This window comes from Rhinatrema bivittatum, chromosome 3 (genome assembly GCF_901001135.1).
Source record: "Rhinatrema bivittatum chromosome 3, aRhiBiv1.1, whole genome shotgun sequence".
Taxonomy (NCBI): domain Eukaryota; kingdom Metazoa; phylum Chordata; class Amphibia; order Gymnophiona; family Rhinatrematidae; genus Rhinatrema; species Rhinatrema bivittatum.
Window position 1 is genome coordinate 358732702 of NC_042617.1, and position 27065 is coordinate 358759766.

The window sequence follows — 27065 nt, forward strand, 5'->3', positions numbered from 1 at the left end:
TAATATTTTTCCTAATTGTTGCCTGCTTTTGATAGAGAATTTCTTAATCTGTATTTTCTTGTAGAAATATTGCTGCTAAAACTGGCTGCTTTCCATTTTTTAATCTTTCTTGAGTGCTTTAGAAAAGTGTTTTCTCTTCTCCCTGTATAAGCAAGTTTGCTTACCGTAAATGGTGTTTCCGTAGATAGGATGAATTAGCCATGCTGTCATGGGGAACTGTCAATCAGGCTCGGGAGGCAGAGCTTCCAAAGCGATGTCAGAGCTTTGCTGTGAGGTTGTGCGTGGTTTCCCGCGCTCGGATCAACTCTCCTCAGTCTGTAATAAAGCAAGCATGGTCGTACAACGACGGTCGACTGTGCAGGGAGGTGGATGGGTCAGCATGGCTAATTCATCCTGCTATCTATGGAAACACCGTTTACGGTAAGCAAACTAGCTTTCTCCCGCTGAATTAGCCATGCTGTCATGGGAGTCCGAAGCTCCCTAGCACGCTGCACTGGGTTTTCCCAGTTTATGAAGTAGGTGCAGCGTGCTGACAGTTATGTTCCAGTCGACCCCATTGATGACTTTATGTATTGACTGTAAAAATGTTCGTCCCAACCTGGCATCATCCGCCGTCTGTTGGTCTAAACAGTAATGAGACGTAAATGTGTGAAGAGATGCCCACGTAGGGGCCTTACAAATGTCCAGTGGAGGAACGTATTTTAAGTGAGCCAGTGAAGCTGCCACTGCCCTGGTTTGATGAGTAGTGGGAAGTGAAGGCAATTTGGACTGCCGTTTTTCATAGCAGAAGAGTAAACATTGAGTAATCCAGCTAGAGATAGTTCTCTTCTCTACCAGAAGCTCTGGCGCACTTGGGTTGAAAGATACAAATAGTTGTGAAACTCTGTTAGGCGAATGTGTTCGTTGCTTATAGTAAGCCAACGCTCTTTTGCAGTCCAATGTGTGTAAAAGTTTCGTTCGTTCTGATGGGGTTTAGGACAGAACGTTGGTAGTTCTATGGATTGCTTCAGATGAAATTGTGATACCACCTTCGGCAGAAAGGTGGGATGGGTTCGAAGGAGTACCTTATCACGGTAGAACTGTAGATATGGGGTATAGTGTACTAAGGCTTATAACTCACTAACTCGACAAGCTGACGTAACCGCAACTAGGAAAGCTACCTTCCAAGTCAAATATTTGAGATGCGCCGATTTCATTGGTTCAAATGGGGATAGCGTTAACTGCTCTAGGACCAGGTTGGGTTTCCATGGTACCAGGGGGTTTTGTGACTGGAAGGCGAATCACGAGACCATTGGATGATGGGAGATCGGTTGCCTTTCATGGAGCTGGTGGAAGGCAGCTATGGCACTAAGGTGGACCCAGACGGAAGCTGTGGCAAGACCTGCCATGTACAAGGTATGTAGATACGTCAGGAGTATGTCCGGGGCGCAGGTGAGTGGGTCTGCTCCTTTCAGTGTGCACCATGCTGCATAGCGTCTCCGTTTGAGCTGAAAGTTGCGTCTCATGGATGGCTTTCTGGATGCCAAAATTACGTTTTGTACAGAAATGGAAAATCCATGTTCAGAGAGAAGGAGCCACTCAACCTCCACGCTGTCAGATGTAAGGAGGCGTGTAGCGGGTGTAGGAGGGAAACCCTCCTCTTGTGACAGGAGGTCATAAGAACATAAGAAATTGCCATGCTGGGTCAGACCAAGGGTCCATCAAGCCCAGCATCCTGTTTCCAACAGAGGCCAAAAACCAGGCCACAAGAACCTGGCAATTACCCAATCACTAAGAAGATCCAATGCTACTGATGCAATTTATAGTAGTGGTTATTCCCTAAGTAAACTTGATTAATAGCGATTAATGGACTTCTCCTCCAAGAACTTATCCAAACCTTTTTTGAACCCAGCTACACTAACTGCACTAACCACATCCTCTGGCAACAAATTCCAGAGCTTGATTCGGTAAGCAAAAGGGCTCCGCTGTCGAGAGCCGGAGAAGGGGTGTGTACCACGGTTGACATGGCCAAGCTGGTGCCACGAGGATTAGTTGTGTGCCGGCTTGCATGCACTTTACCAAAACATTACAAATGAGAGGAATGGGGGGAAATGCATACATTAGGGTTTCCGTCCATGGAATTAAAGGCATCCTGGGCGGTCCGGTATGGGCTTGGCCAGACAGAGCAGAAACGAGTTGCCTTCCGGTTGAATTCCGTGGCGAAGAGGTCTATTGTCTGCCTCCCCCCATCTCTGGAAGATCTCTTCTGCCACTATTGAGTTTAGAGACCATTCGTGAGGGTGAAACACCCTGCTCAATTTGTCTGCTCTGGTGTTGGAGATGCACGGTAGATAGGTGAGCTTGCAACTGAATTGAGTGGCAGCTGGCCCATAACAAAATGGTGAGGGCTTCCCTGCAGAGGACCCATGAGCCTGAGCCGCCTTGTTTGTTGACGTAAAACCTGGCTACCTGGTTGTCTGTGTAGACCATTACCAGATGACCCCGAAGGTGGGAGACAAAGGTCCGTAATGTGTAGCGTATCGCTCGGGGGTTCTGGGAGGTTGATTTGATATGACTGTTCCTGTCGGGTCCACAGGCCTTGTGTCAGCAGGTGGTTGAGATGTGCCCCCCAGCCTTTGCGAGAGGTATCCATGGTGAGTACTGCATTGTGAGGTAAAAGCAAGAATGGAGCGCCCTTGGTGAGCTGACTCAATTGAAAGAAGTTATCTATGATTTAAAAAATCTCCCCAACTGTGCAACATCTGAAATATCTGCCCCACCACTGTTTTGGTTTCAGATTGTGCACACTGGCATTCTGCCTGAGGGCTCAGACCCGGGGGCTAATCTCACAGAGGAACTGTTTTATTAACCCAGGGGTCGGGAACCCATGGCTCGCGAGCCAGATATGGCTCTTTTGAGGGCTGCATCTGGCTCGCAGACAGTCGCCACACTTTCCCGCTGACCCAGCTGCTCCCCGGTCCTCCTCCGCCCGGGCTTAAAATGCTGTCAGCCCGGGCGGAATGCGGCAGGACAGCTGGAGTCCCGCCCCCCCCCCCCCCCCCCCGGTGGCCCGGAAGAGGAAGTGGAGAGAATCGGGTGCCTGCGCAGCAAGAAGAGGCCACGCTAGTGCGCTCGGCATCGGCCCGAAGAAAAGACTGCAGCGCCGCTCGGAGGAAAATGAGGAGCTTCAACCGCGGCCGATGGGACTCCGCGAGGGCTGAAAATGAAGAGGTTAGCGTTGGGAGGAGGCTGCTGCTGCTGCGAGTTCCCGGGGTGGGGGAGAGAGAGTGAATGAAAACTGTCATTCACTCTCTCTCTCCCCCACCCCCACCCCGGGAACTTGCTCAGCAGCAGCAGCCTCCTCCCAACGCTAACCTCTTCATTTTCAGCCCTCGCGGAGGCGGAGTCCCATCGGCCGCGGTTGAAGCTCTTCATTTTCCTCCGAGCCGCACTGCAGTCTTTTCTTCGGGCCGATGCCGAGCACACTAGCGTGGCCTCTTCTTGCCGCGCAGGCACCCGAAACTCTCCACTACCTCTTCCGGGCCGCGGGGGGGCGTGTGTGTGTGAGAGTGAGAGATTGCATGTATGTGAATGATTGAGAGCCTGTACATGTGAAAGAGAGTATGTCTGTGATTGAGAGCCTGCCTGTGAGAGAGAGAGAACATGAATGTAAGTTTACCATTGGGAACCTGTGTGTGTAAGTTTGTGATTGAAAACCTGTTTGTGTGAAAGAGTATGTGTGTATGATTGAGATCCTTTGTGTGTGAGAGAAATCATGTGTATGTATGATTAAGAGCCTGTGTGTATAAGTAAGAGAGAGATCATGTGTGTCTGTGTGTGATTGAGAGCAGATTTAGGTGAGGGAGCATGTGAGTATGTGATTGAGAGCCTATGTGTAAATGAGAGAAAGAGAGGACATGTTTGTAAGCATGTGAATGAGAGTATGTGTGTTAGAGAAAAAGACAGCATGTATTTATGTGATTGAAAGCCTGAGTGTGTGTGTAAGCGTGAAAAGATAGACAGCATGTGTGTAAATGTGTAATTAAGAGCATATATAAGTGAGAGAAAAAAACGTGTATGTGTGAGTACTGAGAGCATGTGTGTATAGGTGTGTCATTGAGAGCCAGTGTGAGAGAGAGCACTGGTATGTGACTGAGAGAGGAGAAAGTTCCAAGCAAACCACCCCACCTCCTGCTAATTCAGAACAATCTCAGGACACCTGGATATCAAACGTTCCCAGGTATGCAGAGCAAAAAAGTTTTTGTATCCTTATTATTTTTCATTACTGGGTCTTTGTGTCTGCTATTTTGAAATATTTTGTTGGTATCTGGAAATGTTTTATATGAGTTTTTAATTATTGGATATTCCACTCATCAGCTGTTTCGAAATATGTTCTTTTTGTTAGTACAGTTTTACTGCTGATGATTTTATATTTCTTGATTTGTTTTATAAGGATGGGTGATGTTTCTTTTTTCCTTTGTTACACTGCATACAGAGACTCTGGCTTGTTGCAGTTTCCAATTCAGTTTTTTCTGCATGCTTCTTGTTATGCATTTTGGTTTCTTTATTCTATGTTAGGTGAGGGTCAGCACGTGATTCAGGTGAGGTTTTCTGCTGGCGTGTAGTTTCTGTGTAGGACTCTATAGCAGCCTGACTTGGTCCGTTTTCCTAATAGGAGATGTATTGGTGTCTTAAGGCCTGGTGTAATATTTTCAGAGACTTATTGTACTTTAAAAGTGTGATCTTACATAAAATGCACACATTTACTTGTATTTAGTTTTAAACATATTGTATGGCTCTCATGGAATTACATTTTAAAATATGTGGCGTTTATGGCTCTCTCAGCCAAAAAGGTTCCTGACTCCTGTATTAACCATTCCCTTCCTAATAATTCCTAACATTCGGGCCGATTCAGTAAAATCCGTGGGAGAGCGGGCAAACACGATTCTGTATTTAAATGAGGCCTGGCGGTAGAAACAGGCAAAAGGGGGCGCTAGGGACACTAGCATGTCCCTAGCGCCTCCTTTTGGCCTGGAGCGGCGGCTGTCAGCAGGTTTGACAGCCGATGCTCAATTTGCCGGCATCCGGTTTCCGAGCCCGCCACGGGCTTGGAAACCGGACACCAGCAAAATTGAGCATCCGGTTTTCGACCCGACAGCCGTGGGCAGACTTCAAATTTGTATTTATTTATTTATTACTTTTTTTACCCTTCGGGACCTCCAACTTAATATCGCCATGATATTAAGTCAGAGGGTGCACAGAAAAGCAGTTTTTACTGCTTTTCTGTGCACTTTCCCGGTGCCAGAAGAAATTAGCGCCTACCTTTGGGTAGGCGCTAATTTCTGAAAGCAAAATGTGCGGCTTCGCTGCACATCTTGTTTTCTGAATCGCGCAGGAATACCTAATAGGGCCATCAACATGCATTTGCATGTTGAGGGCGCTATTAGGTTCGGCAGTTGGATGCGCATTTTCGGCCCCTTACTGAATAAGGGGTAAGGGAAAATGCGCGTCCTATGGCGGGCTAACTGTGCGCTCCATTGGAGCGCACTGTACTGTATCTGCCCGATTGTTTGCTTTTTTGACTGCTGCAGCACACTGAGCTGACGATTTCAACGTATTATCCACTATGATGCCTAGATCTTTTTCCTGGGTGGTAGCTCCTAATATGAAACCTAACATCGTGTAACTACAGCAAGGGTTATTTTTCCCTATATTGAGCACCTTGCACTTGTCCACATTAAATTTCATCTGCCATTTGGATGCCCAATCTTCCAGTCTTGCAAGGCTAGTTCAAAATAATGTTTGTAACGCTTTTTTAAAATACACATTGAAGGTGCTGTGTGAATGGCTTCAGGTAAGGTGTTCTTTAGTCTGGGGCCCACTACTGAGAGTGCTCTATTTCTGATTATCTTAGGTCAGGCAATTTTAACCCTTGCGATCTCTAGCAGGTTTATGACCATCGAGTGTAGTAGGTGTAGTGATTTATAGAGCCTTAATGTAGACATCAGCCATGTAGAATATGCATTATTTAACAGCCTGTATATCATAGTTAAGATTTTATATTTTGACCTCCAGACGACAGGCAACCAGTGTAATTTCAGAAGAGTGGGGGAGTAATGTGTTCTCTTCGTTTGTGACCTGTTTAGCAGGCTTGCTACAGAACATTGAATGACTTGCAAAGGACAGGAAGGCCCAGTTATAGAGAATTGCAATAATCCAAAGAATTTAGTATCAAAGCTTGCATTCAATTGAGATTTTTAAAAGCAAACCTCAATGGAAATCTAAGTATTTTTCGGCCTTGATTTGAAGAATTTTAATCTACACATTGTTTTCCACCATTCTCTCCAACCATGCAGCTTGCCCCTTACCCCATAACCCGAGGATTGTGAGCCCACCTGAGAGAGCATAAACCCAGGCCACTGCAAGAAGCTTTCCTGCTTTGCAAACCATCCACCTGCCCTCCACATCTTGGCAGCACTATTCAAGGCAACACTCAGCTTTCCTTATCTTCAGAGCTGAGGTGGGAGGAAGGAGTTCAGTAGTAGGTCAGAGTAGGCTGAAACTAGGGCTGCACCTTTTATAAGTGTAGCAACTGTTGCAATGAGTAACATGAGGCAGCAGCTGCTGTTCTAATTGGCTTCCAAAGGAAAAGGTGCTAATTGTGTCTTCAACCTGGTCTGCCATACCAAGCCGACTTGCCTGCCTGTGCACCTAACATCAAAGACCTGACCCATCCCTTCTTTTTGCAATGGCTATTGAACTACTTGCTCAGGCTGAGATAATGTTGAGATTAGTGGGATTAAAGTAGAGGGGATAAAGCATTAAATTTTTCTCTACACTGTTGATTCACTCTGCTATTTGGATATAGACTTAGGCCTGTAGGCCTCTCATTTTTCGGTTTTGCTTCTATATCATGTCAGCCCTACAAGCTTTGAACTAATGATATCTTATGCTTTTTTATTTGCTAATGTATTTTGATGTAATCTTGTGTTTAGTCTATTTGTTAAAGTAAAAAAAAAAAAAAGCAAGCTTGACCCGACATCGCGCATTTTAGTGCATTATCAAAGGAGACATTTTGGACCTTTGATGTTGGGCAGGCTGGCAGAGTGTCGGTGGGCTGCACATAATGCTATTTGAAAAGAGGCACGCTGGAAAAAATGTTGCTGGATTTGGCCTGTGGACTTCAGTTTGCCCACTCCTGGTCTTCAGGACTCCAAATCAGACAGAAGAACTGGACAGGGATCTGATCAGACATCCAAAGGTGGGAAGTGTTGCCCATTGAAGATTTTAATAAGCCAGATGTGGATTAGTGTATCCCTACTGCAGAATCTGTAAGAAATGGAGAGACTGCAGATACCCTTCAAGGGGCTTTGCTCAGACAAATGATGGAACCCATGAAGGAAGGAGTAGTACTGGACCTAGGGCTCACAAATGGAGATAGGCAGCTACTCAGACATTAGAGGTACTGTGTGAGCACCAGTGATCATTAGATGGTATGGCTTGATATATCGCCCAAGTTGGAGAGAAGTTACACCAAAGATCAACATCCTTGATTTCAAAAATACAAACTTTATAAACATGAGGAGATAATTTGAGGAGGAACTAGAGGATTTGGTGAAATGGAACAGCAGAGAGCCTAATTGAAAGGAATGATGATTAAAGCAACAAATCTTTATAGAAGAAAAGGAAACTGATATGGTTCTCCAAAGAGGTAGCTGAAAATGTAAGGGCAGCAAGATTCAAAAAGTACAAAGGAACTGAAAAAGAGGAAGACAGAGAATAATATCAGGTGAAACTGAAAGAAATGAGGAAAGAAATCAGGATGGCAAAAGTTCAAGTGGATAGAGGGTTGCCCAAGAGGTAAAATGAGGTAACAATGTTTTTCAGATATATCAGGGAAAAGAGGAAAGCCAGAGGTGGTATTGTAAGATTAAAAGGAGAAAAGTCATTGTGAGGAGAAATATTAAACAAATACTTCAGTTCAGTGTTCACTAAAGAAGACCTTGAAGGAGGACCATTGCTGGTCGGCAAGTGTGTGGATGGGAGTGGGGTAGATACCACCCCATTTATAGAAGAAATTGTTTGGGTGGAACTGTCAAAACTGAAAGTGGATAAGGCCATGGGGCCTGATGAGATACATCCCAGGATTCTAAAGGAGCTCAGAAGTGCTGGCGAGTCTGTTGAAAGACTGAAGTCTGTGGAAATGGGTGTGGTGTCGCAAGATTGGAGAATGTTGGTGGTGGTCCCACTTCACAAAATTAGGAGCAAAGAAGAAGCTGGAAACTACAGGCTGGTTAGCTTTACTTCAGTGGTAGGGAAAATAATAGAGGCACTACTGAAGGAAAAGATAGTCAAATATCTACAATCCAGTGGGTTGCAGGATCTGAGGCAACATGGTTTTACCAAAGGAAGATCATATTAAACACATCTGACTTTTTTTCATTGGGCAACTAGAGAATTAGATCAATGTGATTAATCCTTATTTTGGCAATGCTTTTGACACTGTCTCATATGAAAACATAAGAATTGCCATGTTGGGTCAGATCTCAAGGTCCATTGAGCCCAGCATCCTGTCTCCAACAGTGGCCATTCCAGGTTGCCAAGTACCTTGCAGATCCTATAAAGTAGATATCTGGCTGCTGTTATAGACGTTTCCTCCAGGAACTTGCCTAGACCTCTTTTTTAAACTCTGTTAGTCAGCTTGATCACATTCTCTGGCAACAGATCCCACAGTTCGACATTGTACCAAGTGAAAAGTACTTTCTACGATCTGTTTTGAATTTGCTGGTGAGTTTCATCAAGCTGTATAGTGAATGTAGTATAGGCACTTTGTTTTTGCCTTTGTACTACATTATTGTGAGCATATACCTTGGTTCCTGCATTCAAACCCATGTTACCACCATAAAGGTAACTATATATGCCAGGTTTTCAACATGTTGAAATTGATGGTAGGGTTCTTAAATTACATATTGAATACATGCTGTGTCAGTATGGTTTTCCTGTCAATAGCAGGGCTGAATTAGCCATGCTGTTTGGGAGCGTCGACGCGACTGGAGTAGACGGAGCTTCCCTCAGTGTCAGAATTTTCAAATCTGTGCATCTGCGCTGTCATCTTCCCGTGCGAATCTGTTTCTCTCCTCTGTCTATTTTTTCCGTGAGCTGATAGCACGCGGGGTTCCCTCTCTCTCTCCTCCTCAGATTTTTTGCGTTTTTTTCAGCGATTTTTTTTTTTTTTTTTGTCTTTTTTTTTTCCCTCAAGATTTCTTTCAGGCAATATGGCGCCTAAACCCTCTGGGTTTAAGTACTGCCAATGTGGCAAAATTATGGACATAATTATTGCTATATTTGTTTAGGCCCAGAGCACGACCAGTCCTCTTTCAGGGACTGGGGTCGGATGTCTCCCAGGGCCAGAAAACAACGTGCGGATCGAGTAGTGCGTCTGAGAGCGCCCTCCACACAATCTTCTCCGGGACCAGAGATGTCTCCAAGGAGCCGAGGAAAAAGGCCTGCATCGGCGGAACCGGGAGATTCGGCAAGGTCAGCCAAATGCTCAGCGCCATACAAAGGGGTTGAGGTTCCTACTGGGAATCTGGGCTCTGTTCCCGCTAGTTTCAAGTGGCGCATCGAAACGTCATGAACAGTTGAAGAACCATGACGCATCGACTCACATCGGCGCATGGCAATATATTGGCGCAGGGCAGCACAATACGGCGCATTGACACGTTGCCTAAGCATCATGGCGCATCGCGTCACAAAAACATCAAGGCAAATCCACGCAGCCTTGGAAGAGTACACAAAAAACTAAAAGTACTTAAGCAGTTTCTGTCCATTGCGCCAAGGCCAGATTTGAACGTAGATGTGGAACTCTTTCGACTCTGATTCATCTAGGGCTCCATCATGCAGTAGTATTTCCTTTTCCAGCAGGGCATCTACAATGCATCCCACTCCAAAAACCACCAGGGAGCATGCGGTGCCTTTCACGGTGCCGCCTCTACCAGCTATTCCACAAACACCACTCCCTTTCACGCCACAGACTCATCTTGCCTCTGCGGTAATGCTACAGATATCTCAAGCATTAAATACCTTTTTTGAAGATTTACAATCTACATATCCAAGACCGGTGACCCCACCTTCACCGCCTCCTTCTCCTGGACCGTCACACCCTATTCCACCGGTGGTGTCTCCAACTCCAGCAAGACCAGATAGCCCACTGTCTCGCACGTCCACGTCTTCTCCAAGTTCATCCACTGGCATGCCTACGGACCCACCAGAAGGCCTTCCAGAGCCCTATTCCCCACCAGAAGACTTAACCTATGCGAAATTCATTGAGAAGGTGGGGAATCTCTTAAAAATACAAACTGCAACAATTCCAGATCTTAGGTAAGAGGTTCTTGGCATTTAAAAAATTTTCAATACGCCACCAGAACCCACAGCATTTACCCCGACATGACGTTCTAAACTCTGTTTTATACAAAATGTGGGAAAAACCATACTCAACAGGACCTGCATCCAGAAAAATTGATTTGAAATATAGAATGCGAAATTCCACACTATATGACTCTGTGCAATTACCTCATAACTCTATTGTAGTAGAGTCAGCTCTATCTAAATCTAAACGCTCTAAATTACATGGTAACTCCCCCTCCAGGGAAGGAGCATAAATCCATGGATTATTTTGGTCGCAAGGTCTATCATTCCTCCATGCTTTCTACAAGAATTCAGCACCATCAGTTCTATATGATCCAGTATTTGTTTGAAACTGCAAAACTTAAGCCCCCAGTGCATAGCTCTTGATGACTCTTTACCTCAGCCATTTACTGATATGGAGGAAGGGCTACTGCATTTACTCCGATCAGTATATGAATCTTTCGAATGTTCCTCATGTTCTTCTGCAACAGCCATTGCAGCCCGCAGAATGGCCTGGTTAAGAGCTAGTTTAATAAGGGAAGACGTGCATGACAGATTAGCTGTCATTCCCTGTATGGGGACAACTTATTTGGTGAGAAGTTCACAGAAACGGTTGCACACCTTAAAGAGCAGAAAACTGCGGTGCCGGCACTCACAACACCCACAGATTCTCAATCATCCTACAGAAAATTTTTCCCTACCTTCCGAAGAAGGTAGTTTCCAAGACCTGCCTTCCGGCCCTACCAGTCCTATCGCCCACAAGGTTATTCACACTAGCGATATCAGGCTCCAACTCAACAACGTCCTCAAAAGCAGCCAACTCCGGCACCTCAAAAGCAGACACTGGCTTTTTGAGCAAGCCCGAGCCACCCCCACCGCCTTTCATCTGAGGTCACCTGTTGAACTTCTATACTAGTTGGACCACCATCACCACAGATCGTTGGCTGTTAAATATCATAAAAGAAGGTTATCGACTAAATTTCATTATTCCTCCAAGGATTCCATATGTTCCTTCTCCTCGGAACATCATCCCAAACTATATATCTTCAAGCAGAGTTACACACTCCCTGCATCTGAAACTCCATTCACAAACTTCTCCCATCACAAAAGAACCAAGGGTTCTATTACCATTATTTTCTCATTCCAAAAAAATCCGGAGGACTTTGCCCAATCCTAGATCTCCGAAAACTCAACAAATACCTTCAAAAGGAAAAGTTCAAAATGACCTCCCTAAAAAACATTCTACCTCTCCTACAACCCAATGACTGGCTATGTTCAATAGACCTCAAGGATGCATACTCCCATATACCTATGCACCCTTCCTCCTGGCGTTACCTTTGTTTCAAGGCTCTCAAGGATCATTACCAATACAGAGTCCTTCCCTTTGGCCTCTCTTCAGCCCCGAGGGTCTTCACCAAATGTTTAATGGTGGTGGTGGCTCACCTCCGAAAACGATTGATCCAAACTTTTCCCTACTTGGACGATTGGCTACTGGTAGCTTCGGATCAAGATATCCTTCGAGCTCACACGAGTCAGACGATAAATTGCCTACAGTCATCGGGATTCCTGATAAATTACGAAAAATCGAGTCTACAACCGACCCAAATGCTGCAGTTTATTGGAGCATTCCTCAACACTTTGGAGGTGAAGGCCTACCTTCCGGAGGACAGGAGGTTCACTCTCACCTCCCTAGCCCAGAAGTTGTAAAGACGACGACAAACATCTGCACGTTGAGTCCTTCAGCTCTTAGGGCATATGGCGGCAGCTATCCATGTGGGTCCTTAGACAAGACTCCATATGAGACATCTTCAATGGTGTCTAAAGAGTCAATGGTCACAGTTCCAACAACCTCTTTCCTCCCATGTACGAATCACCAATCAGATGAAAACGGACATTCAATGGTGGAGGACTCCCGTCAACTTGTCAGGAGGAGCACCCTTCTGTCTACCTTCTCATCAACTCACCCTTATGACGGATGTGTCCCGGAAAGGTTGGGGAGCCCACCTTCTACACTTAAAAACTCAGGGCCGCTGGTCTGCATGGGAACGTTTACTCCAAATCAACCTCCTGGAACTTCGAGCAATTTGGAGAGCTTTACAGACCACCTCCTCACACCTCACGGGGAAAAGTCTGATTATCTACAAAGACAACCAGGTCGCGATGTTCTATATAAACAAAGAAGGAGGGTCAGGTTCATGGATACTTTTGTCAGGAAGCACTTCACATCCTACACTGGGCAACTGCGAAGTGAATTACGCTTCAGGCTACTTACCTACCGGGCCTAGACAATGTCACAGCGAATCGCTTAAACAGGGTATTCCATCCACACAAATGGACTCTGAATAGAGAAGTAGCCCTCACAATCTTCTAACAATGGGGTTTCCTGACGATCGACCTCTTTGCCACACAAACGAATCATCAAATGGAAAGCTTTTGCTCAATCTACCCCAGCAGTCTCCGATACGCTCCAGATGCCTTCCTCATTCCATGGACTGGGAGCCTTCTGTATGCCTACCCTCCCATTCTGTTCATCTGCAGGACAATCCAAAAATGCATTCAGGATGTAGCGGACTTGATCCTCATAGCCCCGGCATGGCCGAGACAACCTTGGTATGCATATCTCATGCGTTTCTCCATATGCCCTCGGATTCCACTTGAAAATCACCCATGCCTATTGTCTCAAGGAGGCACCCTCCTTCACTCTATGCATCACTCCCATCTAACAGCATGGAGATTGAAAGGACACTATTAAACCACTTAGGCCTCCCTTCATATCTAGAAGATATATTAATTGCCTCCAGAAAATAGTCTACTAAATGTAATTATGCAGGAAAATGGCGCCGCTATGCAAACTGGTGTGCACCTCGTCAACTAGATCCTTTCTCATCAACAGCAACCCAGCTGCTAGAATACCTCCATACGCTTTACCTTTCTGGGTTAGCATATGCTTCTGTTCAAGTACATATCAGTGCCATTACAGCATTCCATCATTATCATAACGGTCTCCCAATTTCTAATCATCCCCTCATTTCCAGATTTATGAGGGGCATGCTACATTTAAAACCACAGACTACAAAACCTCCGGTACCATGGGATCTCAATGTCGTGCTCGAACAACTCATGGCTCCACCCTTTGAACCTTTGGATTCCTGTCACATCAAGTACCTCACCTGGAAAACAGTTTTTCTGGTCGCCATTACATCTGCATGGCAAGTTAGCGAAATACAATCTCTGGTTCATTATTCTCCTTATTTAGAACTAGCTGTACCCGGCCACGCATTGCTGTGCTCAGTCTGGTTAAATGGAAAAGAAAGAAAAGAGAGAGCGCATGTTTCTAATATGTTTAATTTCACAATGCTTGTTGGGTATACAATATTTTTTGTTGTTCCATTGTCTGTGCAGATATAGAGATTGTCTGGTTTGCCGACTCTAGAACACGCAACATATAATTGTCCATGAGAGAAGCAATCCATGACTAGATGTAAACTGCATAATTCTAGAAATGAGAGAGAATGAAAAAAGAAAAAAAAAACTATACTGAGTAAATGAACGGTATGATAAACGACACAGCTCAATTCTAACGCAATGTCACACGAAATAATTAAATCAATCTATGAAAATTCAATTTAACAATGCAATCGGAAACATTGAAATGGAATCGTAAAATATTTAGTACAAGACGTTAAGCCCGTTAAAACGGGCGAGATTTTTGTCCCCTGTTCTCCTACGTCTTTGCTCTGCTCCGCTCCGCTCCTCCCTCCCCCCTCCCCCCCAGCACCACGAAGGGCCAGAGGCGGTGGTAGGAGCTGCAGCGGTGGCCGAGGGGGATCTCGCGAGGTGTAATGGTCCTGCCATCCCAACTCCCTCCCCCCTTCCCCGGTGGCGGAGGGACAGGCTCAGACCCCTTTCACTCTATCCTTTAGGCCCCAACTCCTTTGCTCTCCCATTCCCCTCTACACTCAACCTCTTCCACTCTAACCTATAAGTGGAGAGCTGGGGGGGGGGGGGTAGAGTCTCTCTCTCTCACACATACACTCTCCCTCTGTCCCTCACACACGCACGCCCAATCCCTCTCACACACATACACAATCCCTCACGTAGTCTCCCCTCTCTCTGGCACTCACACTTGCCTTCAGCGCACATTAACACACTTCTCTCTCACACAGTTAAAACGGGCGATATTTTTGTCCCCTCTCCACCTAAGTCTTTGCTCTGCACTCGCAAGAGCTTGCAAAGTTCCCATGCCTGTTGTGTCTGGGAGAGTGAGGAAAACACTCCGTTCCCCCCCCCCTCGCAAAGGTCAGGTGGCAGGCACCGCAACAGATTTGGGACACCTTGCCTAGCTTACTTTGCTCTTTCTGGGAGACCTATGCCTTTTAAGAAATCCAATCGGGGGCTTGAGAGGGAGGAGGGAGCAGAGCTCTGGCTTTCAATTTCATCACGGTGCTTTGCTGGGAGTGGGGGTGGAGCGATGCCCATGTAAACTCTTCCCGTGGTGGCTGAGACCCAGGGGCGGCTTGACAGCACTGCCTCCCCCCCCCCCCCCTCCCCTGCAGTTGCGGGATATTTACTTGGCTTCTCCTTATCTGCGGGACTCGGGGCGGGGGAGGAGGGCAAGCTGTTCTGTGTTCAGCTCTTTGCTGAACACAGAACAGCTCTTTGCTGCAGGCTGCAGCTGCTTGTGATCTCTTCACAGCCGCTTTCTACTGCATTTGCTCTGCTCCGGCCGTCCCAACTCCCTCCCCCCCTTCCCCGGCGGTGGACGGACTGGCTCGGCAACTCTTCTACCCTTTCCTCCTGTGTGTAACTGTCTGGCAGTCCCTACTCCCTCCCCCCTTCCCCAGCAGCGGAGGAACAGGCTGAGCCGTTTCTCGGAGTGGCGACTCGTCTGCCCTTTCCTCCTTCCCTCTGTGACACCCAGCACGTAGCGCAGAGCTCTATGGTCCGCACATGCGAAGTAGAGCTGCTCTCGACTGTGCATTTGCGGTCCATCGGTCAGAGCCCATTTATATTGTAGATAGCGTGTGTTGCTTTTAAGTCCAACAGATGGCGCTGTTTTTCCAAAAAAGCATGTTTTTACCTGTCACAGGTGTGACATCTATATAATATAGGTATATAAAAACACGCCTGTATTCGAATGCAACGTTGTGTCAAAATTTCAAAGCAATCGGTGAAGAACTTTCAGAGATTTAACATTTTGAACAAACTAACATTTTACATTTTTATATATATATATATATATATCTATATGGAGAGTGAACTCACTCTCCATCCAGGCCATCTCAGTTGTTCCTCTCTTTCAATCTGAACAAACCAGGTCAACTGGTTACCAAACAAACCATAGTGAACTGGTTATGCTATTGCATCAAATTTTGTTACAACAAGCGTTCCACTAAACTCATAAGCAAACCAAAAGCGCACCAAATACGTGCGACAGCAACCTCAATTGCTCATCTTAAATGAGTACCATTCTTGGACATTTGCAAAACAGCAACTTGGTCCTCTCTTCATACTTTCACATCACACTATTGTATTGACAAACAGGCTGCTACAGACGCTGCTCTGGGAACTGCAGCCTTGTCATCCACTACCAAGCCTTAGGATTGTCTACTTTACAAGGGTTGTGATCCTAGTTCTTTAACTACAACCTATACGGACTCAACCCAGGAGCTTGGGACTCCCAGACAGCATGGCTAATTCAGCCCTGCTATCGACGGGGAAAAAGCAAGTTTGCTTACCGTAAACGGTGTTTCCGTAGATAGCAGGATGAATTAGCCATGCGCTCCCTCCCACCTCCCTAGACGGTTCCCCTTTTTTCTACTGACACTTTTTGGCCATACACCTTGCTTGGTTACAAAGAGACTGAGGAGAGAAACGGATTCGCGTGGGAAGATGACCGCGCAGACGCACAGAGTTGAAAACTCTGAAACTGAGGGAAGCTCCGCCTACTCCTGTTGCGTCGACGCTCCCAGACAGCATGGCTAATTCATCCTTCTATCTACGGAAACACCGTTTACGGTAAGCAAACTTGCTTTCTCACAGGACAAGCAGGATGGTAGTCCTCACTTATGGGTGATGTCACAGGATGAAGCCCAATCACGCAACACTTCTGTCAAAGTTTCCAGAACTTTGACTGGCCCCTACTGGGCATGCTCAGCATGGCACTAACCCTACAGCCAGCAGGGGTCCCCCTTCAGTCTTCTTTTTTTCCGCGCAGCAGTAGCCACGCTGTTAAGGAGCTCTGCAGAGATTCCTGACAGGAATTTTTCTCACGGAATTACAAAATTTAATTTACCCCACAGGTGTCCCTCCTTCAACTTTTTCAAGCCGCGGTACTCCGGTAAGTTTTTTTTTACCCGTTTTCCATCTATTACCGTCGAGTTTGGCCCTCGCGGCCTACTGGCTGTCGACCATACCGCGGCCCAATTGTTTCATGGCCATGGTGTCGGGGTTCCGTCGGTGCCTGGACTGTAATCGCACCATGTCCATCACAGACCCTCACAAGGTCTGTGTAATGTGTCTCGGATGTGAGCACGATGTCCTAACCTGCACCAAATGTGCCCTTATGACACCAAAAGGTCGCAAGGCTAGAATGGAGAAAATGGAACTTCTCTTTCGTGCTCAAACACCGATGCCGTCAATTGCATTGTCAGACTCGAAAGCAAAAACCACAAGCAGCTCCTCAGCTGGGCCCTGCTTCCGGTTTTTGACTCCTGCATAGAGAGCAGCAGCCAGCTTCCATTGCCCCACATACCAGTGGGAGGTCGATTGTGCCATTTCAACAAGTGGCACTCAATCACCTCAGACCAGTGGGTCCTAGCGATAATTACTCAAGGTTATCATCTGAACTTTCTCTTCATTCCACCGGACTCCCCACATCTACCGACGTGGAAAACATCCGATCACTCCATCCTTCTGGAAAAGGAGTTCTCCCTCCTCCTCCAGTCCAAGGCAATAGAACCAGTGCCCTACTCTCAGCACGGCCTAGGATTCTATTCCCGTTACTTTTTAATCCCCCAAAAATCGGGAGGCGTTTGTCCAATTCTGGATCTACGTGCCCTCAAAAGTACCTCCAACGAGAGAAGTTCAAAATGGTAACCTTGGGCTCTCTTCTTCCTCTTCTACAAAGAGGAGACTGGCTCTGTTCTCTAGACCTCCAGGATGCATACACTCATATCGCGATAATTCCATCTCCTCGCAAATACCTGAGGTTTCTAGTAGGCCCCAAGCACTATCAGTACAGAGTGCTTCCATTTGGCCTCGCGTCTGCACCATGAGTCTTCACAAAATGCCTCGTAGTTGCAGCCTTCCTCAGGACTCAAGGTGTTCACGTCTACCCCTATCTAGGCGATTGGTTAATCAGGGCTCCCACTCAGCAAGCTGCTCTGTTGTCCCTGCATCTTACTTTACACACTCTAATTTCATTCGGATTTCTCGTCAACTACGACAAATCCTACTTAGTCCCATCTCAAACCTTATCGTTCATTGGGGCAGACTTGGACACCTTGCAGGCAAAGGCTTTTCTGCCTCGACAGTGAGCTCTCACTCTCGTGTCTCTTGCACACCAGCTGCAGTCTCAGCACTCCACGACTGCACACCACTTTCTCATCCTCCTGGGACACATGGCGTCCTCAGTTCAGGTCACTCCAATGGCCCACTTGGCCATGAGAGTCATGCAGTGGACTCTAAGTCACAATGGACTCAATCCATTCAACCCCTGTCGACCATTGTCCACGTAACACTCATTCCGTCAGTCTCTCGCCTGGTGGAGAAATCAGGTCAGTCTCCTCCCAGGCTTGCCCTTCCAGGCTCCAGATTCTCAAATAACTCTCATCACTGATGCTTCCAACCTCGGCTGGAGAGCCCACGTGGCTGATCTGCAGACACAAGGATTTTGGTCTCCAGAGGAAGCCAAACACCAGATACATTTCCTGGAGCTGTGAGCAATCAGATATGCTCTCAGAGTATTTCAGGATCGCCTCTCCAATTGAGTCATCCTGATCCAGACGGACAGCCAGGTGGTCATGTGGTACATCAACAAACAGGGAGGGACGGGCTCCTACCTTATGTGTCAGAAAGCTGCACAGATATGGGCGGAGGCCCTCTCCCACTCGATGTACCTCAGGGCCACCTACTTGCTGGGAGTGGACAATGTGTTGGCAGACAAGCTCAGTCGCACCTTTCAACCGCACGAGTGGTCTCTCAACCCCTCAGTAGCGAACTCTATTTTCCACCAATGGGGTTATCCTCAAATAGACCTCTTTGCGTCATCTCAAAATCGCAAAGTAGAGAACTTCTGCTCTCTCACTCGCAGCCAACACTATCAGCCAAGAGACACTTTCTCCCTATCATGGGCAACCGGTCTCCTATATGCATTCCCTCCACTTCCACTTCTCTCGAAGACTCTCATGAAGTTACGTCAGGACAAGGGAACCATGATCCTGATAGCACCCCATTGGCCGCGCCAAGTGTGGTTTCCAATACTTCAGGATCTCTCCATTCGCAGGCACATTCCCTTGGGAAAGGACCCACTTCTAATCACTCAAAACGACGGGTGCCTCCACCACCCCAATCTTCAAGCCTTGTCCCTGACGGCATGGATGTTGAAAGGTTAATCCTTCAGCCACTTAACCTTTCTGAACCAGTTTCCAGTGTCCTGATTGCTTCATGGAAGCCTTCCACGAGAAAATCGTATTCTTACAAATGGACCAGGTTTACGTCATGGTGCTCTTCTCAGTCCCTTGACCCCTTTACCTGTCCAATCACGAAGTTTCTGGACTATCTCTGGCACTTGTCAGAGTTAGGTCTAAAAACTTCATCCATCAGGATGCATGTCAGTGCGGTAGCCGCCTTCCATAAAGGTGTCGGGGATGTTCCCATATCAGTACACATTTTTTGAAGGGCTTGCTTCACCTCAAGCCTCCTCTGCGTCCTCCGGCCCCTTCTTGGGACGTCAACCTAGTTTTGGGTCGGCTCATGAAACCACCATTTGAGCCTCTTCAATCCTGTGACCTTCAATATCTCACATGGAAAGTGATTTTCCTTTTAGCAATCACTTCCACTCGCAGAGTTAGTGAATTACAGGCTCTAGTTACCTACCTGCCTTACACTAAACTTCTGCAGGACCGGGCAGTACCCTGCACTCACCCTAAATTCTTACCTAAGGTAGTTTCGGAGTTTCATCGCAATCAATCCATTATACTACCTACCTTTTTTCCCAGGCCCCATTCCAATCCAGGAGAGCAGATTCTGCATACCCTTGACTGCAAACGGGCTCTAGCGTTCTACCTAGACCGTACAGCTGCCCACAGGAAAAGCACTCAATTGTTTCTCTTTCCATCCTATCAAATTGGGGCAGCCTGTCGGTAAGTAGACTCTCTCCTCCTTGTTGGCGGACTGCATATCCCTTTGTTATCAGCAAGCGGGCATTCCACTTCAAGACCGTATTAAAGCACACTCTGTGAGGACCATGGCGACTTCAGTAGCACACCTACGATCGGTGCCGCTTCCTGACATTTGCAGGAGTTCTCTCCATACACTTAACAGCCCACTATTGCTTGGACAAAGCCGGAAGACAAGATTCCATCTTCGGCCAGTCTGTCTTACGCAACCTATTTACAACGTGACGTACCAACACCCTTCCACTTGCCCGGTAGGGTTCAGGATGCCCTCGCCCAAATTTCACCCCAGTCCTAGTGCCTTGCACACCTGGGTACATTTGGTGCATACTCTGACATCCTCAGCTCAGTACTCACCCATTTGTGAGGACTACCATTCTGCTTGTCCTGTGAGAAAGCACATGTTGCTTACCTGTAACAGGTGTTCTCACAGAACAGCAGGATGTTAGTCCTCAGGAAACCTGCCTGCCGCCCCGCAGTGTTGGGTTTGTAACGTTTCTTATTTTATTTTCGGCACTATCTGTAGCTTTTTAACAAGGCTGCAGGATTAGTGCCATGCTGGGCATGCCCAGTAGGGGCCAGTCAAAGTTCTGGAAACTTTGACAGAAGTGTTGTGATGTCACCCATATGTGAGAACTAACATCCTGCTGTTCTGTGAGAACACCTGTTACAGGTAAGCAACATTTGCTTTTTCCAATTATGCAATGACAACAACAAAGAGCACTCCTGCGGTCCTGTTTGTTTACAGTTTGTTTCCAATTATTGCAACATGTTCAACCCTTTGGGTCAGCTGGAAAAGAGGAGATGACTGTTTCAGATTAAAATATTTTATATGAGACTGCTCACACTCCTGCTTGGCCATGCCTCCATGTTTGTGTGTATCACTGGCTGGCTGGCTTTGTCTCTGGCACTGCAAGTCCTTAGGTGCTTCTAAGAGGCAGCGGAATAGTTGCAACTGTTCCATTCCAAAAAAAAAAAAGGCTTGACCCGACATTGCGCATTTTAGTGCATTATCAAAGGCGATATTTTGGCTCTTTAATGTCAAGCAGTCTGGCTGAGTGATATCAAAGGGCTTCCTTCCTATCCACACTCAGTAGCTTGGCCATAGCAAGACAGACAAATTAGCATAAATCATTCTGGTGTAAATTCAAGCTTTAGAAAGAAAATCAGATAGAGTGGGCTTCCCAGTACTGAACAAATTTTGTTTTCTTTCTATTTGCAAAATCAAGGAGTGGGATGTTTAGATTTGGAAGAGCAGTGGACTGACACAGACACATACGAACAGTGATAAATCTCAGGTGTGGCATAGGGCGCCTTCCGTAGTAAAGCAATGGAGATTTTTGAGAGGGTTCATTCTCAAAAATACTGACTTGATGTATCTGGTGTTTTTACTTATATATATATATATATATATATGTGCCATTTTCTTATAGTGTGCCAGATTTGGTGACTTTCCTATTCCTTCTTTGGAGAGTTATTTTGCCTCCAGATGGACAGGGTCCCTTTTACATAATTCTTACAAAATTCCATATATTGGAAAACACAAAAGGGATAGTGAGGCTCTTGTATGATGAAATGAGGTTGGTATTGTATTATTGTAGAGAGGAGGGTTTCATCTGAAACCCTTTTTTTTTTTCTTAGATACACAAGATTTCTGAACTGTGTAGGTAGGTGTGGGCTTTTTAACTTTTATTTGGATCTAGCTCATGCCTTAGTAGCTCAAGGTGAGTTGCATTCAGGTACTGTAGGCTTTTTTCCTTTTCTGCAGAGTTTAAAGTCAGATTTTCTCACATTTTGTCTGTGGAAAAAATTATTAGTGAAAAGGATCCTAAATTTGTACCTGAGGCAAAAGAGACTGAAGTGACTTCCCAAGGTCACAATGAGTGTCAGCGGGATTTGAACCCTGCCTTCCTTGCTTCTCAGCGTGCTGCTCTAACCAGTAGGCAGATACTCTACTTGTGATTCTTGTCCAGTGTTGCCAAATGATTTTGTAGCAGAAATGTTTATATGGTTCCAAATTCGGGTAAATCGAACCCTAAACAAATATCTGAAAATTAAATATTTGTGATTTCCTAGCGTGTAGCCAGATGGACTCAGAACGAATGGGTATAGTATGCTCGTGCTAGCAGTTGGAGACGGATCTGACGTCAGCACGGGTATATATACCCCCACAGGAAGCGTAGCAACTCAGTCATTTCCGTCTCCAAAGCAGTTTGGAGAGCCTGCACGCTTGCTGAGTGTGTTTCCAATCTACTTTCTATTTTCTACTTTCTATATTCTTCTTACTAAATTTCTACAGCAACATCGAGCCCCGCACTCCTGCGGTGATACCCTTGGGGTCCCTCCCCCAGTTGAGTTTCCCGGGGTGATTTCCGCGATCCCCCGGAGGTTTAAGGCCTCGGTCCGGTGGCCGAATCGCGGCAGGGACGTAGCCCCCGGGCGAGAAGGGCTCGGGCGTGGCGAAAGAGGCGCCTTGGTCCCGGCGTGGACAAGGCAGCGGGTGCATTTCCTCAAGCGCGGCGGTGAAGGTATTTCCCCTCTCCCCCCGCAGCAGGAGACCGCCCGGGTTCCAACCGGGAAGCGCCGAGGATCAGGTAAGGCGTACATCTCTTACTTTTTGGTCTCCGAGGAACGAGGATCGAAGGCCTTGCCTGCATGTGGCACGCCGGGGAGGTCGCCATTTTGTCTGCCTTGTTTAGGTATTGAGAGCCCATGATAGGCGCCTGTCTATGCTTAAGTGCATATGGGATATCCTTGAGTGTATATTGCATACTACTGAGCACATGTTGTATATCAATGTGCGTATATTGCTGACCGCAGACTAATTAGCGCATATTGGATTTCGTTGAGTGTATGTTGCTAAACGCATACTAATGAGCGCATATTGGTTATCATTGAAAGTATATTGCTGCCGCATATGATTGAGCGCCTGTTGTATTAAGCGTATATTGCTGCCGCATATTATTGAGCGCCTGTTGTATTAAGCACCTGTTGTGTTAAGTGCCTGTTGTTGCCGCATGTTATTTAGCGCCTGTTGTGTTAAGCGTATATTGCTGCCGCATATTATTGAGCGCCTGTTGTATTAAGCACCTGTTGTGTCAAGCGTATATTGCTGCCGCTTATTATTGAGCGCCTGTTGTATTAAGCGCCTGTTGTATCAAGCGTATATTGCTGCCGCATATTATTGAGCGCCTGTTGTATTGAGCGCATATTGTTGCCGCATATTAAGCGCATATTTTTTCAATGGAACAGAACGCCTCAGCGTCTTCAGCTGCGGCGCCTCCTGATTCAGGTATTAAAGCCCCCGGCCTCTGCTCAGCATGCCAGCTTAGGGCCACGCATAGCGAGGAGCCAGACTCCCTTTGTGCCCAATGTGAGGAGGCAGTGGGAGCCTCGGGCCAGGACCAGTCTCAACCACGGTTTGCTGACAGTTCCCCAGGGGCCACTCCGGATCTAGCGGGCAGTCTCGAACAACCTGGGATCCAGGGGGATCTGGTACCCCGACGACTCGAGACCGCTTCCATTTCCTGGGTGGATCTCTTTAAGGGGATCCATGCCTTTGTACAGATGCAGTCAGCTTCCCGTCCAGGCCCTGCTGCTCCGGCCGCTGCGGTTGTTACTCCAGCTGATCCTGCCCCTGGACCTTCGCGCCCTTATCATGGGCACCCGCCTCCGAGCAGTCCGGTTCAGACGGACCCTGATGTCTCGGAGGACGAGTCCGAACCCCCGGAGGAGGGGGAACTTCCCTCTGGGATTGAGCCATATCGAACCATGAGGCGGTTCTTTCCCAAGGAAGATCTCTCCGACCTGGTATCTCAGTGCCTGGCAGAGTTGGATATTACAGGTCCCAGCACTACGGCGCCCTCTACGCAGAACCCTCTGCTGGAAGGTGTTCGTCCTCCAGCCCGCCATTTTCCCTTCTTGCAAGCAGCACAGCAACTGATAGATTTGGAATGGGCTGCACCAGCGGCCTCATTCAAAGGGGGTCGGGCCCTGACGGGCATGTACCCTCTGGAACCGGCAATCAAGGAGATGTTGGCGTGCCTTCAGGTGGACGCCTTGGTCAGCGCTGTGGTCAAGCGCACTACCATTCCAGTTGGGGGGGCGGCCCTCAAGGAGGCTCATGACCGCCTGGACGCCATCCTGAAACAGACCTTTGAGGTGGCAGCTCTATCTTTGCGGATCGCAACCTGCTGCACAGTGGTGACGCGTTCCTGTTTGTCACAGGTCAGGAACAATGCTCCGGCAGCAGACATGGAGTCAGCTCTCTCGTTCCTCACGGATGCTGCATCCGACCTAGTCCGTACAACAGCCAAGGGGGTCTCATCCTCCGTAGCCGCCAGGAGGCAGCTCTGGATACGGAATTGGTCAGCCGATGCGCCTTCGAAGACACGCCTCACCAGAATACCCTTTAAGGGTTTTTTCCTGTTCGGCAGCGACCTTGATAAACTGGCCAGCACATGGGGCGCCTCTCCAGTATCTCGACTGCCGGAAGATCGGTTCAGAAGGAACCAGCGCGCCTTTCCAAGGCCCTCCAGAGGTAGAAGCTCCCAGCGCTTTACTCCCTATAGGAGTCGCTACCAGGCGCCTCGTCCTCAGGCCAGGAACCAGACCTCTCGGACCAAGCAGCACAAGAGGGGAGCCGGCTCGGGTTCAGGTACCGGCCGCGCCTCACAATGAGAATCAGCTGATCCATCCGGGGGATGGAGCCATAGGGGGTAGGTTAACCCTCTTCTACCCCAGATGGGTCGAGATTACGTCGGACCAGTGGGTCCTCGCCATCATCCGAGAAGGGTATTATCTGGACTTCCATCATCTCCCTCCGGACAAGTTTGTGGAATCTTTGTGTCCAATACACAAGAAGGCGGCATTGGAAGCTACCATGGCGAGGCTCCTGTCCTTGAAAGCCATTATCCCAGTATCTGCATGGGAAATGAATTCTGGACACTATTCCATTTATTTCATGGTACCCAATAAAGAGGGCACTTTCCGGCCCGTACTGGACCTCAAGTCAGTCAACCGATACTTAAGGGTCCCGAGGTTTCGCATGGAAACTCTGCGCTCAGTCAAGACCGCAGTACAGCCAGGAGAATTCCTCACGGCCTTAGACTTGTCAGAAGCTTACCTGCATATCCCGATCCATCCGGATCATCTGCGCTACCTACGCTTCATGGTTCTGGGACACTATTTCCAATTCCGGGCTCTGCCCTTCGGGTTAGCCACGGCGCCGCGGACCTTCACCAAGGTGGTCGTAGTGGTAGCAGCGGCGCTCAGACGGGAAGGAATCCTTGTCCATCCCTACCTAGACGATTGGCTGATCAGGGCGAAATCACGAGAGGAGAGCCATCGGGCAACCAACAGAGTGATCGCCCTTCTGGAAAGCCTGGGATGGGTAGTCAACCTCAACAAGAGTTGCCTACAGCCCTTCCCAATCACTGGAATACCTGGGAGTACAGTTCAACACCCAGGCAGACAAAGTCAGTCTCACTACCAAGAGAAGGTTAAAACTTCAGACGCATTTCCGGTCCTTGATGGGAGCCAGCCGGCCCATAGCTTGGGATTTTCTGCAGGTTCTCGGCCTCATGGCCTCCACCCTGGAAGTGGTACCCTGGGCAAGGGCCCATATGAGACCTCTACAATGCTCCCTGCTCTCTCGCTGGAGCCCCCGCTTCAGGAATTATTCCACGCACCTACCTCTGCCGGCCAGAGTGAGGACCCAGTTACGGTGGTGGTTGCAGTCCAACGACATGAGCAGGGGGTCGAAGATGTCCTCCCCCACATGGACTCTGCTCACCACAGATGCCAGCCTGAGCGGCTGGGGAGCACACTGCGAAGAACTCACCGCACAAGGGCGGTGGAACAGAGAAGAGTCAGGGTGGAACATCAATCGTCTAGAGGCACGAGCAGTCTGGCTAGCCTGCCTGCATTTGGCTCACAGACTGAGGAACAGAGCAGTCAGAGTGATGTCCGACAACGCCACCACGGTGTGGCATACATCAACTGCCAGGGCGGAACCAGAAGCCGACAGGTATCTCTAGAGATAGCCCCGTTGATGACTTGGGCAGAGGCAAATCTTCAGGACATCTCCGCCGTCCACATTGCCGGGAAGGACAACACCACGGCAGACTTCCTCAGCAGAGAAAGCCTAAATCCGGGGGAATGGCAGCTGTCACCCACAGCCTTCCAGATGATTGTGGATCATTGGGGGATTCCGGACATGGACTTACTAGCGGACAAGTCCAATGCTCAAGTACCCAGATACTTCAGCCGCAAGCGAGATCCGTTCTCACACGGGATAGACGCCCTGGTTCAGCCATGGCCTCCAGGGACTCTGCTATACGCTTTTCCTCCGTGGCCTCTGTTGGGCGCCATCATCCACAAGATTCAGAAGCACCGGGGTCTAGTTCTTCTAGTGGCACCAGACTGGCCAAGAAGACCCTGGTATGCAGACATGAGAAGACTACTGGCAGGGGAGCCCCTTCCCCTGCCTCCTCTCAGGGACCTGCTTCGTCAAGGTCCCATCCTCCACGAGGATCCGGCTCAATTCTCTCTTACGGTCTGGCCATTGAGAGGGCTAGACTGAAGAAAAGAGGTTACTCGGAGCCTGTGATAGATACACTCCTCCGAGCCCGCAAGTTTTCCACATCCCTCACCTATGTAAGGATCTGGAGAATATTTGAAGACTGGTGCGATACTCACGACACCAATCCACATGCGACCACAATTCCTATTGTTTTGGATTTTCTACAGGATGGGCTTCAGAAGGGTCTCTCCCTAAGCTCCATCAAGGTTCAGGTGGCTGCGCTGTCTTGCTACGGTCTCAGGAGGGATGGCAAGACCATTGCCACGCATCCAGATGTTTCTCACTTCCTGAAAGGAGTCAAGCACATTCGTCCGCCACTGAAGTGGCCAGTGCCCCTGTGGAACCTCAACCTAGTTTTGGATTTCCTCGCGGGATCCACCTTCAGACCCCTTCGGGGCCTGTCTCTCCGTTCTCTAACTTTAAAGATGGTGTTTCTGCTGGCAGTGTGTTCCGCACGCCGCATCTCAGAGCTACAAGTGCTGTCCTGCCGTGATCCCTTTCTGAGAATCACTCCTGAGGCGATCCATCTTCGCACGGTTCCCTCCTTTCTACCTAAAGTGGTTTCACAATTTCACCTCAACCAAACCATATCCTTGCCTACCACGGCGGGTTTGAAGAAATCTGAAGAAGGGCGTTTACTACGCCATCTCGACATCGGCAGATTGCTGCCCAGATATCTGGAATTGACACAAGAAGTA

General features: G+C 47.9%; 1 protein-coding gene across 1 annotated transcript in view; it reads left to right on the plus strand.

The window, feature by feature from the left end:
- Positions 1-27065, plus strand: part of SRSF12 (serine and arginine rich splicing factor 12) — an 82846-nt gene that overhangs the window by 24124 nt on the left and 31657 nt on the right. The gene's annotated exons all lie outside the window — the stretch shown is intronic.